The 18018-nt window shown below is 38.1% G+C and overlaps 1 long non-coding RNA gene across 1 annotated transcript; it reads left to right on the top strand.

The window, feature by feature from the left end:
* The first annotated feature begins 7866 nt into the window (after nt 1-7866).
* On the top strand, nt 7867-13308 carry LOC139197865 (uncharacterized). Its single transcript, XR_011583240.1, has 3 exons — nt 7867-8095; nt 8197-8265; nt 10767-13308. It is a non-coding gene; the product is annotated as an uncharacterized lncRNA (long non-coding RNA).
* The last annotated feature ends 4710 nt before the right edge of the window (nt 13309-18018 follow it).

An 18018-nucleotide genomic window follows, 5' to 3' on the forward strand; every position in this document is an offset into this window, starting at 1 on the left:
AGATTGAGTAAGAGAGAGTTCTACATTTTTTATATTTTTGAAGAATTTTAAAAAAGTTAGAACGCCCCCAAAATTAGTTTACAAGCTGACTGACTGGCAGATGAACCTAAACTCAACCAATGAATTTGAATCCTTCTATACTTTCATGCGAATCCTTAATACACTTGACTCTCCCTATTTCGATAAATGTTTTGGATTAATGACAATAGACATGATAACCTTAGGTCCTATCAGAATATCCAATAAAATAACAACTCATCATCTCTCCAACTTCTCTTGATGGTTAAACAATCACGGTTTCTTCTTACATTCATAAATTCGGATAATGTTACGGTCTTCCTAGGTACCCTATTGAGTAAATAAATAGTCACCTTATGAGTCTCACACCAAAGAAGCACAAATTCATCCTATATTCACACATGTTATACTTCTCACTGTTTCTTTTAGAGTTTCATTCTTCCTTTCAGAAACTCCATTTTATTCGAGCATCCCCGACTTGGTGAATTGTGCGCAAATACATGTTCTTGTAGAAACTTGGCAAATAGCATCGGTTCCTTCCCGAGCAATCAAACTTTCCATAGTCCTCACAACCTTTATCCGGGTATACCCCTGTAATCCTTAAGTTCAATTCTTCAAGTCCACAGCACTAAATTCGCTAGCACATCCATATCTTGAGAAATCTCCCGTAAAACTAGTGAAGTACTCGAATCCAATTAACCTCAAATCATGTAGAATAATACTTGAGACATTAAACTTTTCTCTTAACATAATTATGAACACAAACCATAGTTTAAACCACATCAAATGACAACTCATAAATTCTCCTTGTTGAGCAAAAATTGTACACAATATGTAAACAAATAATTCACTCGACACAATTTCACTCTCATTCATTTTTTTTTTTTTGAAAAGGATTTTTATTAATTCGAGTTCGACCCATTTTAGGCTATGCACCTATTAATTACAACCCTTCTTTTGGGAAAGGAATACCTTTTGATTCTAATTTGAATAAATCGTAATTTGGGGATTTAGGTGTTTATTTGATTTTGCGATTGCACCTAGGTCGAGCCCTAGATTGCCTACGTACCCTCGTTGAGGGATCAAGTCACTCGTAGTTCATGATATTTGGTATTTGTTTGGACTTGATGCCTTGTGCAGTTTTAGTTCATGCGGGCGAGGAGCGTTTGATGCCTTGTGCAGTTTTAGCTCGTGCGGGCGAGGACTTTGAGCTATTGGAGCAAGATGTGGCTTCATGCCATTTGAATCTTGTTGCGGCTTCGTGCCGTTTGATATTTGATACGGCCTCATGCCATTTGAGATTTTTCTTCGACTTCATGACTTTTGGGATTTGATACGGCTTCGTGCCATTCGAGGCGTCTTTGTGCCATTTGTAATTTTGAATTGGCTTTATGTCATTTGAAGTTTAATGTGGCTTTGTGCCTTTTGAGCGGCTCTATTTTTATTCACAGAGTCCAAAAATATAAAGTTCACGTGAATACAAAATTGTTGTTTTACTTCAATCTCATATGGAGCAACATTCCCTAAAAACTAGAAACTTTGTTGCATGAGCAGCATCCATTAATTGGAAATCTAGGAACTTGTGCTTGAAGACTTCTCTTTTACTCTTTGTAGAATTTGTAATTACTTGATCAAAGTAGCATGAGTGAATTTAGTTTATATAAACCAGGGATTCGTTTCGGTTTCACGATTGCGTCTAAAATTTGATATCAGACTGCCTACATATCCTTAACGGAATCAAACCGATGTAGTTCGTAAGATATTTGATTTGGATTTGTGTTCAGACTTTGGCAAAATGAGAAGCCATTTGGATTTATTTAAAACCCATATATGACCTTTGGTAATTACCTAATAGGCTTTGTGAAATAGAACTTTGATTGGTCTTTTCCTTAAATAGCTTAGGACTTGAAGACATAAAGCGGGACTCCAAATCCCAAGTGAGGTGCATTCTACATTTTAGAGAAGCTCATATTTTTTTTTTCACATGCTGCAGCCTTCAGTGTATTTGAAACTCCACAAGTTTGACTTATGAATCAAACATAATGACAACTAAAATTAATAACTTAGTCATAGTCATGATTGATATTTAAATCACATGAGTTGCCGAGGCAATAGGCATTTGGATGTTTTTTTTTTTTGGTATACATCCACTTGTTTGTCTATTTGCTCTCCATGTGGTGCTTTTGGTGCTCAGCAAAAGCAAACAGAATAAAGAAAGGCTTTGAATCAAAGAGAGAGAATAAGGCCATTTTTTATTTAGACTTTTCAACTTCAAACATCCAATGCCACGTGAGTGGCTTTTCTTATGGTGATGTATGATCAGGATTTGCCATCCTTTCACCATTTTCTGATAATATTTTGCCTCTTCTTCTAGAGAATCGCATGTCTTGATATCCCAACTTTGTTTGCTCTTTATCACGTGCTGTTTGCACACTTTCACTTCTTTTCTTCCTTTTTTATTTTATGTTTGGAATGAAACACCCCAATCCCATTTTATTTAAAAATTATTTTAAAGCCTTAATTGGTGAGCCCGTGGGGCCCACCTTGTTTCATTTTTATGTTTCCGGATCTTTCTTCTCTCAGTTCTCTCTTTTCCCTCACCTTTCCCACAACTCTCTCTCCCGTGTCTCTCTCTCGAACCTCATCTCTCTCCCTTGCTGCAACCCCTTTTCCCCAAGCAACACCCTCAGCCATGCCATCTGCTGAGGACATCACCATCAAAACCTCTGTAGTTTTCTCTCTCCCGTTGTAGAAAGGACGACGGAATTTCCAGGAGCCTCCGGCGACTTTCGAGGCCATTTCCAGGCCAAACCAGGCAATTTGGCCAGCGTGTAGGTATCAATATCTTCATCTCGTCGAGTACTACAACTTTCCTTTTTATTTCACTCAATTTCATTAAGTATTGAAGAAGTTATACTCATTTGAATCTTACCCAGTTTCCGGCGACCTCCGAGGCTTTCGAGGCATTTTTCGGCCAAACCATGGCGATTTAGATGTCATGTGAGGTACCATTCTCTTCGTCTCTTCAAGGGCGACAACTTTCATTTTTGTCTCGCTTGATTTCGTTGAGTTTTGACAAAGTTATGGCCGTTTAAAGTCGGGTAGTTTTCTGGCCGAATTTTCAGCCTTCTCCTTCGACAAACCCAGGCCATCCGGCATTTCCCTTCCCCTTGGGCCTTAAGCCCGTTAGACCCCAGCCTGTTTCTTTTTATTTTAGTTATTTATTTTAAAGACCCCATAAGGCCTCGGGTCTTATATATATTGGCCTTGGGCCGGTTCCTTTTAAAGGGCTTAAAACCCTGTTCTTTAATGAGGCCTTAAGGCCTTTGTGGTTTGTGTGTGTGTGTGTATTAGGCGTGTGTGTGTGTGTTTAAGTGTGTGTGCATGTGTGTGTATATGCATGCATGTGCATGCCGTGCATGTGTGTGTGTGTGTTTGGGCTAAAGCCAAATCCCCAATTTTCACCCTAATACCCTTTTAACCCAAAACCTTAGAATTCCAAAACCCAATAGATCCTAACCCTATTCAACCTAAACCTAAACCCTAATCCGAGTTCAAGCCTGAAACCCATTAGACCTAATTTGATTGTTGACCCCCGGTCAACGTTGACTCTAGGGTTGACTTTTCGGGTTTTCATCCGGGACCCTTCTTAGGGTAAAACGACATTCTGAATCCGTTTCCAATGTCCGTTTTCCCAAATTCAATTGCTATTATATAGTTTTATTTATTGGACTCTTTATGTGCTTAGGGGCAATTATTGTGACGTTTCCGTCTTCGCTAGTAGCGTAGCTTTTAACAACTAAGTACTGTGAGTGGACCCTTTCTAAAATTACATGATTTTATAGTAATTGCATAAATGATTAGCATGCCTACGAATTTTGTGAATTGATTTATATCAATCCTGTTTACTGAATTTATTGATTTCGTCTCGTGTTTTGGTGAGGAAATAATTGTTAGCTTATATTGAGCTATATTTTAATATATATCGTATTTCCTATAAAAACCATGAACTGGTAGACTATCCGATGGATGACGATAGGATGCTAGAACATGTTTTAGAAACCCCTCTTTATAGTATAGACAATGGATGACTTTATACTATGAAGTGGTTATTTATGAGAGACGTAAATATTTGTGCGTACCTAGTAGACACTATGCTGCCTGGGGCGAGGATCTGGTGTTGGCATGTAGGCCGGGAGAAATAATCCCTAGCGAAAGGCTGAGGGACACGAAGATAGGCATTGGGCCGGGAGGGAGTTATCTTTGGCTACGGGCACAGAGACTGAGGTGCAGGCATTGGGCCAGGAGTTATATTTATTCAGTGATCTTTCTAGCAGCACACTGCACTTACGAGACGATTTATGATGCGTTTACTGTTTTGACTTCCGCGATGCGTTTCCGCAATGTGACTTTTGAGATATTGTGGCATACTAGGATTTTTATTAAATCCATCACTTATTATACTAGTAGTTTTCATTTATATAAACTTTGGGGATTAGTATATTGATAACTGTTTTATTATTATTGTATATATGAACTTGGTCCACTCACCTTTGTTTTGCGCCCCCATTCAGGACTTAGAATCAAGGCACCTAATTCCGGCGTGAAGGCACTTCCGCAGCAGCATCTTCGGATCCTCTTGATGTAGGACCCACTTCTTTATTCATTCAATTTTATCTCAATTCTTTTTAGTGATTGGGTTTAGTTGTATGCTCTGAACACGTTCCTAAATTAGTAATTCATGGTATTTTAAATTCATAACCCATCTTTATTTCTTATTCTTAGCTTTTGTATCAATTAATGGCTTTCGTCACCCTCGGGTGTCGGCCAGCACGCGTCTATCCTAGTATTCGGGAAATATCAAGGTCGGGGCGTGTCAGATTGGTATCAGAGCGTGGTATATTCAGAGCATACTTAGGATTCTCTTCTAATCTCTTAAAGTGTCGGTTTTGACATCATTTGGATGTCACGACTTCCGAATTTTGTGCCAATCGGTGCAGTTGTGCAAACCTTTCTCTGTTTGAATTGTCACCTTCTGGTTGAAATACAAGAATTCGTGTCGGGATTGTGCCTCAACAGTGATGAAGTGGATTGTTGGACGACTTTAAACATCGGATTGATACTCTACGACATGCATCCCTTGGGAATGAAGGATAGTCAGTATTACTTGGAAGCGACGTGTTTTAGAAATCTCAGTGAGCGGAAGTTTGGTAAGACTAGCTGGAGATTCGAAATGGCAATGCCACTCTGCAACATGCGTTCCCTAGGAATTACGGGCGGAGTCGGCTCTACATCGAAATCTTGAGAAACTTTTCGGCAGCAGACGCTATTCTCACCAATTTTCCGAAAGGAGTTGCAATTCTTATTGTTGTTATAGTTGGACTTGGATGATGAATATCCAGTCTTGTTTGGATAAACAGATTCCTTGAACTTCACCTGGGTTTGGTACTCGACGGAAAACCCTAGTTCCTTGTCCGCGTATTTTTCAGGGAAGGTGAACTTAGTCTCTTGCTTGCAGCCTAGCTATTCAGCCTTGTAATTTTCAGTGTAATGGCTTGAGACTCTACCATATTCATCATTGTACGAAGATTGAACTTTACTCTAAACTTCTCTGGACTCATTGAGCTTTGGTTTGCTCAAAGGCATCACTTTAAGGTAGCCAATTGTGTCACTGCATGCATACGCAAGCTGTTTCGTATCTTTCTTCTTTGCCATTTTGTTGATTCCAAGGTTCTGTGTTTAAATGCTGAGCTTTGAAACAGCTCTCACAAAGTGTTGTGAATTTCAAATTGTCTTTGGCCTCATCAAATCTTATTATTAGTTCTTAACTATCCTTGAGCTTAGACCTATTTCCTTTTGGCTAAGAACCAGTTGACCATACTGTGATGATTTGTAAAATAATCATAAACAGTGACTTCTATTTCTGCATCTTTACCTTCCTTCGCTTGTTTGTTTCTCAATGTGAACTGAATCATGCCGGAACATTATACGGAGGGTGAAAAAAAAAAATCTTTGTTCTCGGCATGGTTTCTAGTTCAAATCTCGATATCTTGTACTCTAGATTTTAATGGACTTGTTTTGATCCTCAAATTATTGAGTATTCTTTTAGCCTTTTCGACATGGTTTCTCGCCTAATCAGTGAGAAATTCACGATCGATCATTTCGGTGAAAGTGGGCACCCAGTTCGTGTTGATTCAGACAGGAATGTTGGCAGCATAATCTTTTAACAAGCTTACCAGACTTACCAGAAAAAGTTCCTCGTGGGTATGAGGTTTAAGTTGTATTTTGGTAAGAGACTGGTGAAGATTTTGGTGCAGAAGGTCAGCATATTGCATCACCATCTTACTAGAATTCATAGGCATCACATCGGTTATTTTCCAACGATATGTGTTCGTCTCAACGCATATTTCCACTGCTTCACTTCCGAACCTTTTTGTTATGAGTACGTGGTTGTTAAAACATTTCTAACAGATCTGTTTGGTGCATTCTGGAATGGCACTACAGGACGGTCAAAGCGAGAATTGGATAATCTTTACACTTCTCTCGAAATATGCGTGTTCTCTTTGGTTGTTAGGATGGCCATTTGCGAGTCGTTCTTCTTTCCACCAACTTTGACTTTGTTTGACTAGAAATCTGCAACTAAGCAAAAATGGAGAGGTGGATTGAGCACTACGACAGTTCCCAAGAGATACTGCGTATTAAGGAAGATGACTTCTCGTTTTCTGCTTGCTTGGTTCGAGCTTTTGGGTCTACTACTAACCTGGTAGCCACTTCTCTTGAATCCCAAGGTACAGTTTTCAAATGGGTTATTTATTGGCAAAATTCTGGAGTGGTTGGTTACATTGGGAAGAACTGAGGAGGATATGATGCTTGGTGCTGGATAGAGTTTTACGACAACAATTTTTATTTTATTTGATTTGGGTATGGCACTGTTGCGACATGGTACTAGAGTTTCTACAGGTAACATTGGTTGTTAGAGGAGTCGTGCGAGCTTGTATTTGGAGGATCGAATTTACGACGTGTGAAATTATTCATCCTCAGGAAATTACTGCTTGCTTATCGAGACAACAAATGTGTGATCGATATCACGGGCGGTCGACCGGTATATTGATAGCTTATTTGTTGGGTTCGTTAAGTAAGTGGGCAAAAAGATTCGTCTACAGCAGCTGATGCAGATTTGGAATTGTTATTCTTGGGACTCGTATTCTTGGGACTCGACCCAAAGACACATCTGTTCTCGAAGTGCGTGACGTTTCATGTGCTTAGGCGAGACCCACTCTCATTTTCAGTTTTGGTTTTTCAGTAAAAGTATTTTAATTTCCATTACTAGTTATTTGTTTTTGTCGTTACAAATGTTTTTGGAAAAGTATTTCTATTTTCGTTTTTAAGTTGATTCGAGTTGACCTATATGTTATTACTTATCTATTTTGACGTTTTCTGGCCTTAAGCTATTTTGTGTTTTCAACTTTACATTTTATTAAAGTATGTTTCCTATTTTTACACTGATGGGGAAAGAAAGTTTGAGCCTGGAGGCACGGAAGATGGAATCATTGCAACCCGATTGCGACAGGATGGTATTTTTCCTTTCGTGCAACCGCTCTGACTTGATTTCTTCGTTACGTATATATGTGTATCCTTTTTCGTATTTTCGAGTTTTTCAGTGTAGTATGTTATTTTAAATTTCGAGGACGACATTTTTATAAGGGTGGTAGATTGAAACACCCCAACCCTATTTTATTTAAAAATTGTTTTAAAGCCTTAATTGGTGAGCCCGTGGGGCCCAACTTGTTTTATTTTTATGTTTTCTGATCTTTCTTCTCTCAGTTCTCTCTTTTCCCTCACCTCTCCCACAACTCTCTCTCCCGTGTCTCTCTCTCGAACCTCATCTCTCTCCCTTGCTGCAACCCTTTTTCCCCAAGCAACACCCTCAGCCAGGCCATCTGCTGAGGACATCACCATCAAAACCTCTGCAGTTTTCTCTCTCCCGTTGTAGAAAGGACGACAAAATTTCCAGGAGCCTCCGGCGACTTTCGAGGCCATTTCCTGCCAAACCACGGTGAGTTAGCCGGCGTGTAAGGTATCAATCTCTTCGTCTCGTCGATTACTACAACTTTCCTTTTTGTTTCACTCAATTTCATTAAGTATTGAAGAAGTTATACTCATTTGAATCTTACCCAGTTTCCGGCGACCTCCGAGGCTTTCGAGGAATTTTTCGGCCAAACCACGGCGATTTAGACGTCATGTGAGGTACTATTCTCTTCGTCTCTTCAAGGGCTACAACTTTCATTTTTGTCTCGCTTGATTTCGTTGAGTTTTGACAAAGTTATGGTCGTTTAAAGTCGGGTAGTTTTCCGGCCGAATTTCCGGCCTTCTCCTTCGACAAACCCAGGCCATCCGGCCTTTCCCTTCCCCTTGGGCCTTAAGCCCGTTAGACCCCAACCCATTTCTTTTTATTTTAGTTATTTATTTTAAAGACCCCAGAAGGCCTCGGGCCTTATATATATTGGCCTTGGGCCGGTTCCTTTTAAAGGGCTTAAAGCCCTATTCTTTAATGAGGCCTTAAGGCCTTTGTGGTTTGTGTGTGTGTGTGTATTAGGCGTGTGTGTGTGTGTTTAAGGCCTTGTTTGGCACACCGTATAAGACACCAAATAGTATTATATAATACGAAACAGGTGTTTGGTGACCTTTCGTACTAAATAAGCACCGGATTATTAATCTGGCCCCACCTATTTTGTCTCCCTTACACCCGCTTGTTTATCCCGACCAAAAACTTGGGATTATTTAGTCGGGTTCACGCGAACAAAAAAACATTGGCTTTTCTCCACGCCATCTCGCCATCTGCTATGCACATCACTAGCTTCTCAAGGTATTCTTTCTCTTGCTCTTTCTCCATCCCCACCTCTGATCAGCATCAAGCAAATTTCGAACGGAAAGGTTGCAGATCGAACTCAAATCACGCCGGGAGACATTATCTGAGTTTTTGGCTGAACTGTTCATTGTTTGTTGATGTGTGGTGATCAAACTCAGAACTGGGCAAGATTTCATCTGGGTTTTTATTTCAATGGATTAGAAACTCATATCTGGGCGAGATTTTATATGGTTCTTTTAATTTAATGGATTAGAAGCTCAAAATTGGGTTTTTGGCTGCCATGATTCCCCTGGAAGGATGGAATTGATGATTTTTTAAGTGCGTTTCATTTTTTTAATGAATGAATCTAGAGGTTTGCTTCTGTAAATTGAATCCGCCTGTCTATGCTGGGTTCTTTCTGCGCTGCTGCTTGACCATCCACCCACGCTGGTGTAATGGCTACTGGGTTCTTTCTGCATTTGACAACTTCTTTTTTTTCTATTCTTTTTCTTTTCCAGTAATCATCAAACTGGTTTTTTTTCTATTCCTTTTCTTTTCCAGTAATTACCATACACAGTATAAATAATACGGTCATTAGTCTGATACTGCACCAAACGCCCGACTAATTTAGTCAGTACTATCCGATGACTATTTATCCTATCCGACAAAAATAGTCAGTACAGTCCGAGCTGCCAAACGAGGCCTAAGTGTGTGTGCGTGTGTGTGTATATGCATGCTATGCATGCATGTGCATGCCGTGCATGTGTGTGTGTTTGGGCTAAAGCCCAATCCCCAATTTTCACCCTAATATCCTTTTAACCCAAAACCTTATAATTCCAAAACCCAATAGATCCTAACCCTATTCAACCTAAACCTAAACCCTAATCCGAGTTCAAGCCTAAAACCCGTTAGACCTAATTTGACTGTTGACCCCCGGTCAACGTTGACTCTAGGGTTGACTTTTCGGGACCCTTCTTAAGGTAAAACGACGTTCTGAATCCGTTTCCAATGTCCGTTTTCCCAAATTCAATTGCTATTATATAGTTTTATTTATTGGACTCTTTATGTGCTTAGGGGCAATTATTGTGATGTTTCCGTCTTCGCTAGTGGCGTAGCTTTTGACAACTAAGTACTGTGAGTGGACCCTTTCTAAAATTACATGATTTTATAGTAATTGCATAAATGATTAGCATGCCTATGAATTTTGTGAATTGATTTATATCAATCCTGTTTACTGAATTTATTGATTTTGTCTCGTGTTTTGGTGAGGAAATAATTGTTAGCTTATATTGAGCTATATTTTAATATATATCGTATTTCCTATAAAAACCATGAACTGGTAGACTATCCGATGGATGACGATAGGATGCTAGAACATGTTTTAGAAACCCCTCTTTATAGTATAGACGATGGATGACTTTATACTATAAAGTGGTTATTTATGAGAGACGTAAATATTTGTGCGTACCTAGTAGACACTATGCCGCCTGGGGCGAGGATCTGGTGTTGGCATGTAGGCCAAGAGAAATAATCCCTAGCGAAAGGCTGAGGGACACGAAGACAGGCATTAGGCCGGGAGGGAGTTATCTCTGGCTACGGGCACAGAGATTGAGGTGCAGGCATTGGGCCAAGAGTTTTTTTTATTCAGTGATCTTTCTAGCAGCACATCGCGCTTACGAGACGATTTATGATGCGTTTACTATTTTGACTTCAACGATGCGTTTCCGCGATGTGACTTTTGAGATATTGTGGCATGCTAGGATTTTTATTAAATCCATCACTTATTATACTAGTAGTTTTCATTTATATAAACTTTGGGGGTTAGTATATTGATAACTGTTTTATTATTATTGTATATATGAACTTGGTCCACTCACCTTTGTTTTGCGCCCCCATTCAGGACTTAGAATCAAGGCACCTAATTCCGGCGTGAAGGCACTTCCGCAGCAGCATCTTCGGATCCTCTTGATGTAGGACCCACTTCTTTATTCATTCAATTTTATCTCAATTCTTTTTAGTGATTAGGTTTAGTTGTATGCTTTGAACACGTTCCTAAATTAGTAATTCATGGTATTTTAAATTCATAACCCGTCTTTATTTCTTATTCTTAGCTTTTGTATCAATTAATGGCTTTCGTCACCCTCGGGTGTCAGCCAGCACGTGTCTATCCTGGTATTCGGGGAATATCAGGGTCGGGGCGTGTCATGGAATCCAACAGACTTTTGAGAAGTCTAATTAAGAATTAAATACAGCCACTTGTTTCTTTTTTGAAGCAAAGTCTTTGAAATGACTTATTTTCTTCCTTTTGGTTTTCACGTAGGCGTCAATTCCCAATTAATTTAGGAATATTGTAGGCTTCCCATTTCTTCTCCTTGTAGACTTGGATTTCTAAGTCCAAGCAGGACTTCACGTGGAGTCAGGAAAAGCAAGCCACATTTAGCTTCATAAAAGCATCTGGAGCACTTTTCTTCCCTTGGAGTTTTTAAACTCATTGTATATACTTTTCCTTCTTTGTGCCGAAAAACATACTTGACATTGGAATAAAGGCAATTGCCCATCTTGCTTTCTTCTTCACGTATCTCAAGCAAAAGACTTCTTCGATTTTTCAGAAGCAAAGCTCTTAAATGACTTGGATTGCTTGGGTTTTGCTGCGATTCATCTCTCTCTGAGAGATAGGAGTCGGTTGAATAAGAAGGAATAATAGCTATTAAAGCTACGAAGCCAGAACATCAAAGCTACTACAGAGTCGTCGTCTTGAGTACTGCACAAAGCTTTTCTTGACGAAAACTCATTTATTTCCTTTACTTTTGACTTGTAGCTTCTATCATTTTGCCTCCATCTCATCTTTTCTTTGTGTTTGCGTCAAATTTTCTAGCAACTTAGAAGACAACTTCCTTCATTTTTTTATTTCTTGTTGTAGCTTTCTTTTTGCAGACTTTTCATTTTTTCTTTTCTTTCGAATCCATAGCAAAAAAAAAACTTTTGGTGGAACTTATATAAGACGTAGCTCCCATGTTAATTTTGCCCACGAGAATATTACGTTAACCCTTGCTGGTTTTCGGCTACAAGTGAGACTGATATAGAAGCCATAGTCTTGTTGCTACTTGTTGCTTGTGTTTGTGATAGAGACAATCCTCGACAGAGGAGGGAGTTGGCAAAAGCCTTGAGTGTTTCTTGGATAGCTTTCTATGGGATTTAGAATCTCCATGATGAGCACCCTTTCTTCCTTTTCCTTTGTCTTGAAACCTTTTCCATTTCGCCATGCTCATTTCATGCACTGTATTCAATTAATGGAGCCCAAGTTCATAATGCTCATGTGAATGGCATTACAAGTTTTGGAGGAGCTTTTATTTTCTTCCCTTGCTGTATTCATCGGCTTATCATCAATTTGATCCTAATGGAAATAGGCTTTTGAGAGCTTTGGCCTCTAATTCAAGCCTTATCAAAACATATTATTTTTCTTCACTGTGGATGTCAGAGAAAAGTACACTGCAACTTTGCTAATGGGACCTTTCTCCATCGTGACTTGCTTTTTCATCATGATGTGCTTTTCTACCAGAGAATACCAAGTCTTTTTTCCGAAGACAACCATGATCTGTCAACTGAAATAAGGGTCTTCCATTATCGTTTATTGGGGTGAGGCTCATGCAGAAACAAGAGTGCTGCAGCATTGGTGACTCGAGAGAGAGAAGGGTTCCTCGGCTTTGAAGGTGATGCCAAACCTCCTCCATTTCAACGTCAACTGCCTTTTGTTCCCTGAAGGTTGGCCTTAGTGGCGTCGAGTTTGTTCTTCAAGAACTAGATGATGAAGGTGAGTTGAGGTTGCTTCTGCTTTGCCCATTTCTTGAAGAGCGCGAGTTTCACCGATTTCCTAGGAGATGTTGGAGAAGCAAATTGCTTCTTTATTTCCTGCAAAACCGAGAGAAACCAAACAAAGAAAAATTTAGAAGGATGTATTTGTACCTTTAAATGCTTTGTTGCTTTCTTTTTCAGTGTATCCTCTTCTCTGTTAGCTTTTGTCCCTCTAAATTTCCGCAGCAGTTCACCTCTTTGATCTCTCTCTTAATTTTTGTAGAGTCTCTTCTCTCTTTTTCTTTTTTCTTTTCTTTCTGGTGGCAGCTGATGCCTATTTATAGACATTCTAGGAGGGCTCTACAGTTTTTTACGTGGGGGAGATGGAGGCCATGTCCTCTGCCACTTTCTCTTAACTTCTCCCACTAACTGTCCAGTCTTCCACGTCTTGCTTTTGCAGAAAAATAGGGAGGCCTTGCTTTGCATGTTACTTCCCCTCTTTTGTAGGAGGAAATACATATTTTCTTTTTATTTTATTTTAGTTATGGATATTGATTTGTATGTAAAGCCCATCCTTATTTTTTTGGGCAGGATTACATTTTTGTTTTATCTTGTAGCTTAATCCAATTCGTATGAATTCTATTTTTTAATATGTTATTTTTTTTGTTCAACACTCCTTTAATAGAACTCCTTTTACAACACTATTTACATTGAAAAATATAGTAGATACAATATTTATCCAAAGGATCCAAACTTTAACATACTTATAGAAGACGCATAGATTATTAATTGGTAAAATTTTCAGCTCAAAATTCCTTCATTAAGATTCCTTTTCATGCCCTAAAACACAAACCTAAAACAGTTTCTTAAACATCAAATAGTGGGATTCCTATACCAAAAGATTTTTCTAAAAATATCGTTTCAACCTTTTGATGAGATTTTCCAGTTGTGAACTAGACATACAGCCTTCACACACTTCAAATTTTGTACCGTTACATTATCGTTTCATTGTTCAAAACAGATCCTCTTGTCATGCTTAAAACTTGACAGTGAAAAACTGATTCTGACATAATTCACTTAGAAAGTCACCATAAATATTCCAAACTTCATATCACTTGAAAACTTTGTAGACTCCCATAGGCATGTCATATTTCGTCATACAATTACCGGTCCCAAATTGGACCATAACGGAATTTTCGTCTATACCGGCATCATATTATCAAATTGTAGGAGAAGATAAGAATTACAGCAAGACGCCATTTATTTAGTTAGTGAGATGGAAGAATGTAATGGATTCTAAAATTTCAAGTCATTCTAAGGTCGTTACATAGGTAATCCACTTGCCACAATTTATGTGATCGAAAGTGTTAGAAAATTTCAGTGTCGCTGACCTAACTTGTAAAATCCTTACTATATCCAATTCTTAACCTTTTCCAGTGAAACCAGTGCCTATAGAAATCTGAGGTTGTTTACTATATCTTATAATTTTCCTGGAATTGTAGTCAAAGGAATATGCCATCAAAATGGGAAAAGAATACGACATGTTATAAATAGGTAAAAGTTAGAAAGATAGTCTTTGCTAGGGACATGAGCAAAGCGGGTGTAAAATATCACACTATTTCGTTTCGTAACTATAACACAAAAGGATTGCAGGTAAAGAGAGGAAATGAGGGATACTGATATTATTTTTTCACTTCTTTTCTTTGTTGTGTGTTGTAATCATACACGGAGTGCTCTTAAAATAGTCACTCCCGTGAAAACTTACAAAAGTGAAATGAGTGTTCATTGAAAAAACTCATACAACAACAACATGGTCACTATTCCAAAGTCTTCCTCACCTTTTGCTAAAAACATGTGGGCATTCACTCTCACAACTTTAACAACACTCCCCCTTGGATGCCCACATATTAACATCAGTTACCTTGTTCGGAAAAACCTAGTGGAAAAAAAAACCGCAGTGAAGGAAAAAGAGTACAACTTTGCTTGAATTGTTGATATAGTGTTAAGTATGCTTATGTTGTCTCGTTAAAACCTGATAGGAAAAACCCAGTGGGAAAAATCCTAGTCGAAGATAAAAGAGTACAACATGTATGTATCATGGATGCTCCCCCTTATACGTATCTCCCATGATTCCAAATTCTTCAAATTTAACTGATTGGTAAGCCGACGCAATCCGATACTATGCACTAGCTTATGAAATGTGCATTTTGGTAGAGATTTGGTAAATAGGTTTGGCAAATTTTCATTAGAACGTATTTGTCTGACTTCAATAACTTTAGCCTTCTAAAGCTCATGTGCACTAAAAAACTTTGGAGATATGTGTTTAGGCCTGATTTAGTATTGAGGTTATTCTGAAAAAAAGATGGTATCAAAAAAAGCTGGGAGCTGTTTTTGTGTTTGGTCAACATTCAGCTTCAGTTTTTTTTTCTTCACAGTTTTGGGTGAAAAAAGCCAAAAACAAGAAGTTGCAAAACCCAGCTTTGAAAAATCGGCTTTTTTCACATCTGTTTTACATAAAAGTTTACCAAACACTATAATACTGCTTTTTTTTTTTTCAAAAACACTTTTACAAAAAAGTTTACCAAACACTCTGCTGCTTTATTTCACAGCTGTTTATTCTCACAACACAGCAGAAGCAGCTTTGACACAATAATACCAAACCAGCCCTTAGTCTTATCGCCCTTGATGAATCCATCATTTATTTGGGCAACACATGCTGCATTATCTTCATGAATGATAGTTGGAATGTCTGTCTTTGAATGTAGACCACATGAATTTCGAATATGATGGATCATTGATCTTAACCAGGAACATTCATGACTTGCTTCATGTAAGCAAGTATTTTCAAGTGATTGGAAGATGTAGTAACTAATGTTTGCTTTGTTAAGTGCCATGAGATTGTTGTATCTCCATTAGTGAACACATATCCAGTTTGTGAGCGAGTTTTATGATCAGAGAGAAAACCAGCATCTGCATATCCAATAATGATCTGGTCATTTATGGATTTCTCTGAGTAGCAGAGGCCTATGTCTGTTGTCTCATGAAGGTATCGTAAAACATCTTTAACTCCCTTCCAATGACGAATTGTTGGAGTAGAGCTATACCTTGCTAACAAGTTGACTAAAAAAACTATATCTGGTCTAGTACGTTGTGTTAAATATAATAAAGTACATATTGCACTCAAATATGGTAATTTTGGACCAGGGACCATTTCATCATCTTCTTTTGGACGAAATAGATCTTTCTTAATGTCCAAAGAACGAACGACCATTGGTGTTCTGAGTGGATAAGCCTTATCCATGATAAATCGCTTCAGGATTTTTTCAATGTAAGCTGATTGATGGACCAAAATTCCATTAGTGCAATGCTGGATCCGTAGGGCGAGACAATATTTTGTTTTCCCAAGGTCTTTCATTTCAAATTCGTTTATCAGATATTCAACAGTTTTATTGAGCTTTTTAGGGGTTCCAACTAAGTTCATATCATTAACATATACTACCACTATAACAAATCCAAAATTTGATTTCTTAATAAACACACAAGGGCAAATGACATTGTTGGTATATCCTTCTTTGATCAAATACTCGCTGAGACAATACCTCATTCGTCCATATTGTTTTAACCCATATAATGATCGTCTTAATTTGATTGAGAGCCTACCTCGTGGTTTGTTACTCATTTCAAGTAACTTAAGTCCTTCTCAGACCTTCATATATATGTTAGTATCTAATTCTCCATATAGATACGCGATGATGACATCCATACGTCGCATGCCAAGTTTTTCTAAAATCACCAAACTTATTAAGTAACGGAACGTAATTGCGTCCATTACAGGAGAGTATGTCTCCTTATAATCAATTCAAGGTCTTTGTGAAAAACCTTGTGCAATGAGTCGTGCTTTATATCTTGCAATCTCGTTATTCTCATTGCGCTTTCTTGTGAATACCCATTTGTAACCCACGGGGTTTACACCAGGCGATGTTTGGACTACCGGTCCAAAAACACTTCGAAATTCTGCTTGGATTGCATCTTTCCATTTAGGCTAATCTTGTCTCTGTTTGCATTCATCAACAAAGTGGGGCTCAATATCATCGCTTAATATGATTTCAGTGGCTACTGCGAATGCGAACATGTCATCGATGATTATTTCATTTCAATCCCACAATTCATTAGTACATGCATAATTTATGAAGATTTCTTTGCTTTCATGTACTTCTGTCTTTTTAGGGACATGTGTCTCATCAAAGACATTTTCTTTTTCTGGAAGTACAGAATCATGAATTGTGGATTTGTCATTCAATTTTTTTACCTTAATGATTTCATTTGGATTCAGTTGTGCCCTCATCTTTCCCTTTCGAAGGGCTGAATCTTTTGAACCTAGGGGTTTACCGTGCTTTAGGCGTGCACCAGATGAATCATTCGCTGCCACTTTATTTTGTCCAACAAGGACATCAATTTTTTTTTGCAAGCGCATTTGCAGCTGGTATATGTGATTTTGTCACTTTCGTAGCATCATTAAATGCATCTAGCATTTGATTAGCAATACTTTGAAGATGAACGATCATTTTCACATTAAGTGTTTCGTGGATCAAAATGAGATAAGGTGGGTACAACCCATATCAACTCTTGTCGTTCTTCTAGAACGATTTTTTCTCCCCTAAACGAAGGGAAGACTATCTCATCACAATGACAATCCGCAAAACGAGCTCTAAACATATAACTTGTCATGGGTTCCAAATATCTAATGATAGATGGTGAATCAAAACCCACATAAATTCTCAATTTGCACTGAGGTCCCATTTTAGTGTGTTGTGACAGTGCAATATGCACATAAACAACACAACCAAAAACTCGTAAATGTGAAACTGTTTAGCTGATGCCCAAACATGAGTTGTACTGAGGAGTATTTGTGGTTGGCTATAGGTCTCAATCTTCTATACTAATTTATTCTAAGGGGATAAACCTGTAACATCATAAGTTGACAATATAACTTTAAGGGGGTGTATTCAATTGGGAATTTGAGAGATTTTAATAGATTTATAAATCTATGGATTTTTGTGAAGTTTAACTAATTTGTAGAGATTCCATGTAAAATTTTGATTCAATTCCCTCGAAATCTCATGAGGAGAGGTGAGATTTGTGAATGCTTAAAATAAACTGCAAAATCTCTCCAATTCCCTCTAATTTCTCAACTTTTAAATAATATATCTGCAATTCTATTTGTCATTTCGTTATGCAAAATAATTTAGAAAATTATTATGTAAAATGTTACTAGACACTGGACATGCCTTACTCAAATTAGATTTTGTACTGAATTTGAGCATTCATCTATATCTACATGGAGAATGTAAAAAGGGTGA

This window comes from Malus domestica, chromosome 07 (genome assembly GCF_042453785.1).
Source record: "Malus domestica chromosome 07, GDT2T_hap1".
NCBI lineage: Eukaryota > Viridiplantae > Streptophyta > Magnoliopsida > Rosales > Rosaceae > Malus > Malus domestica.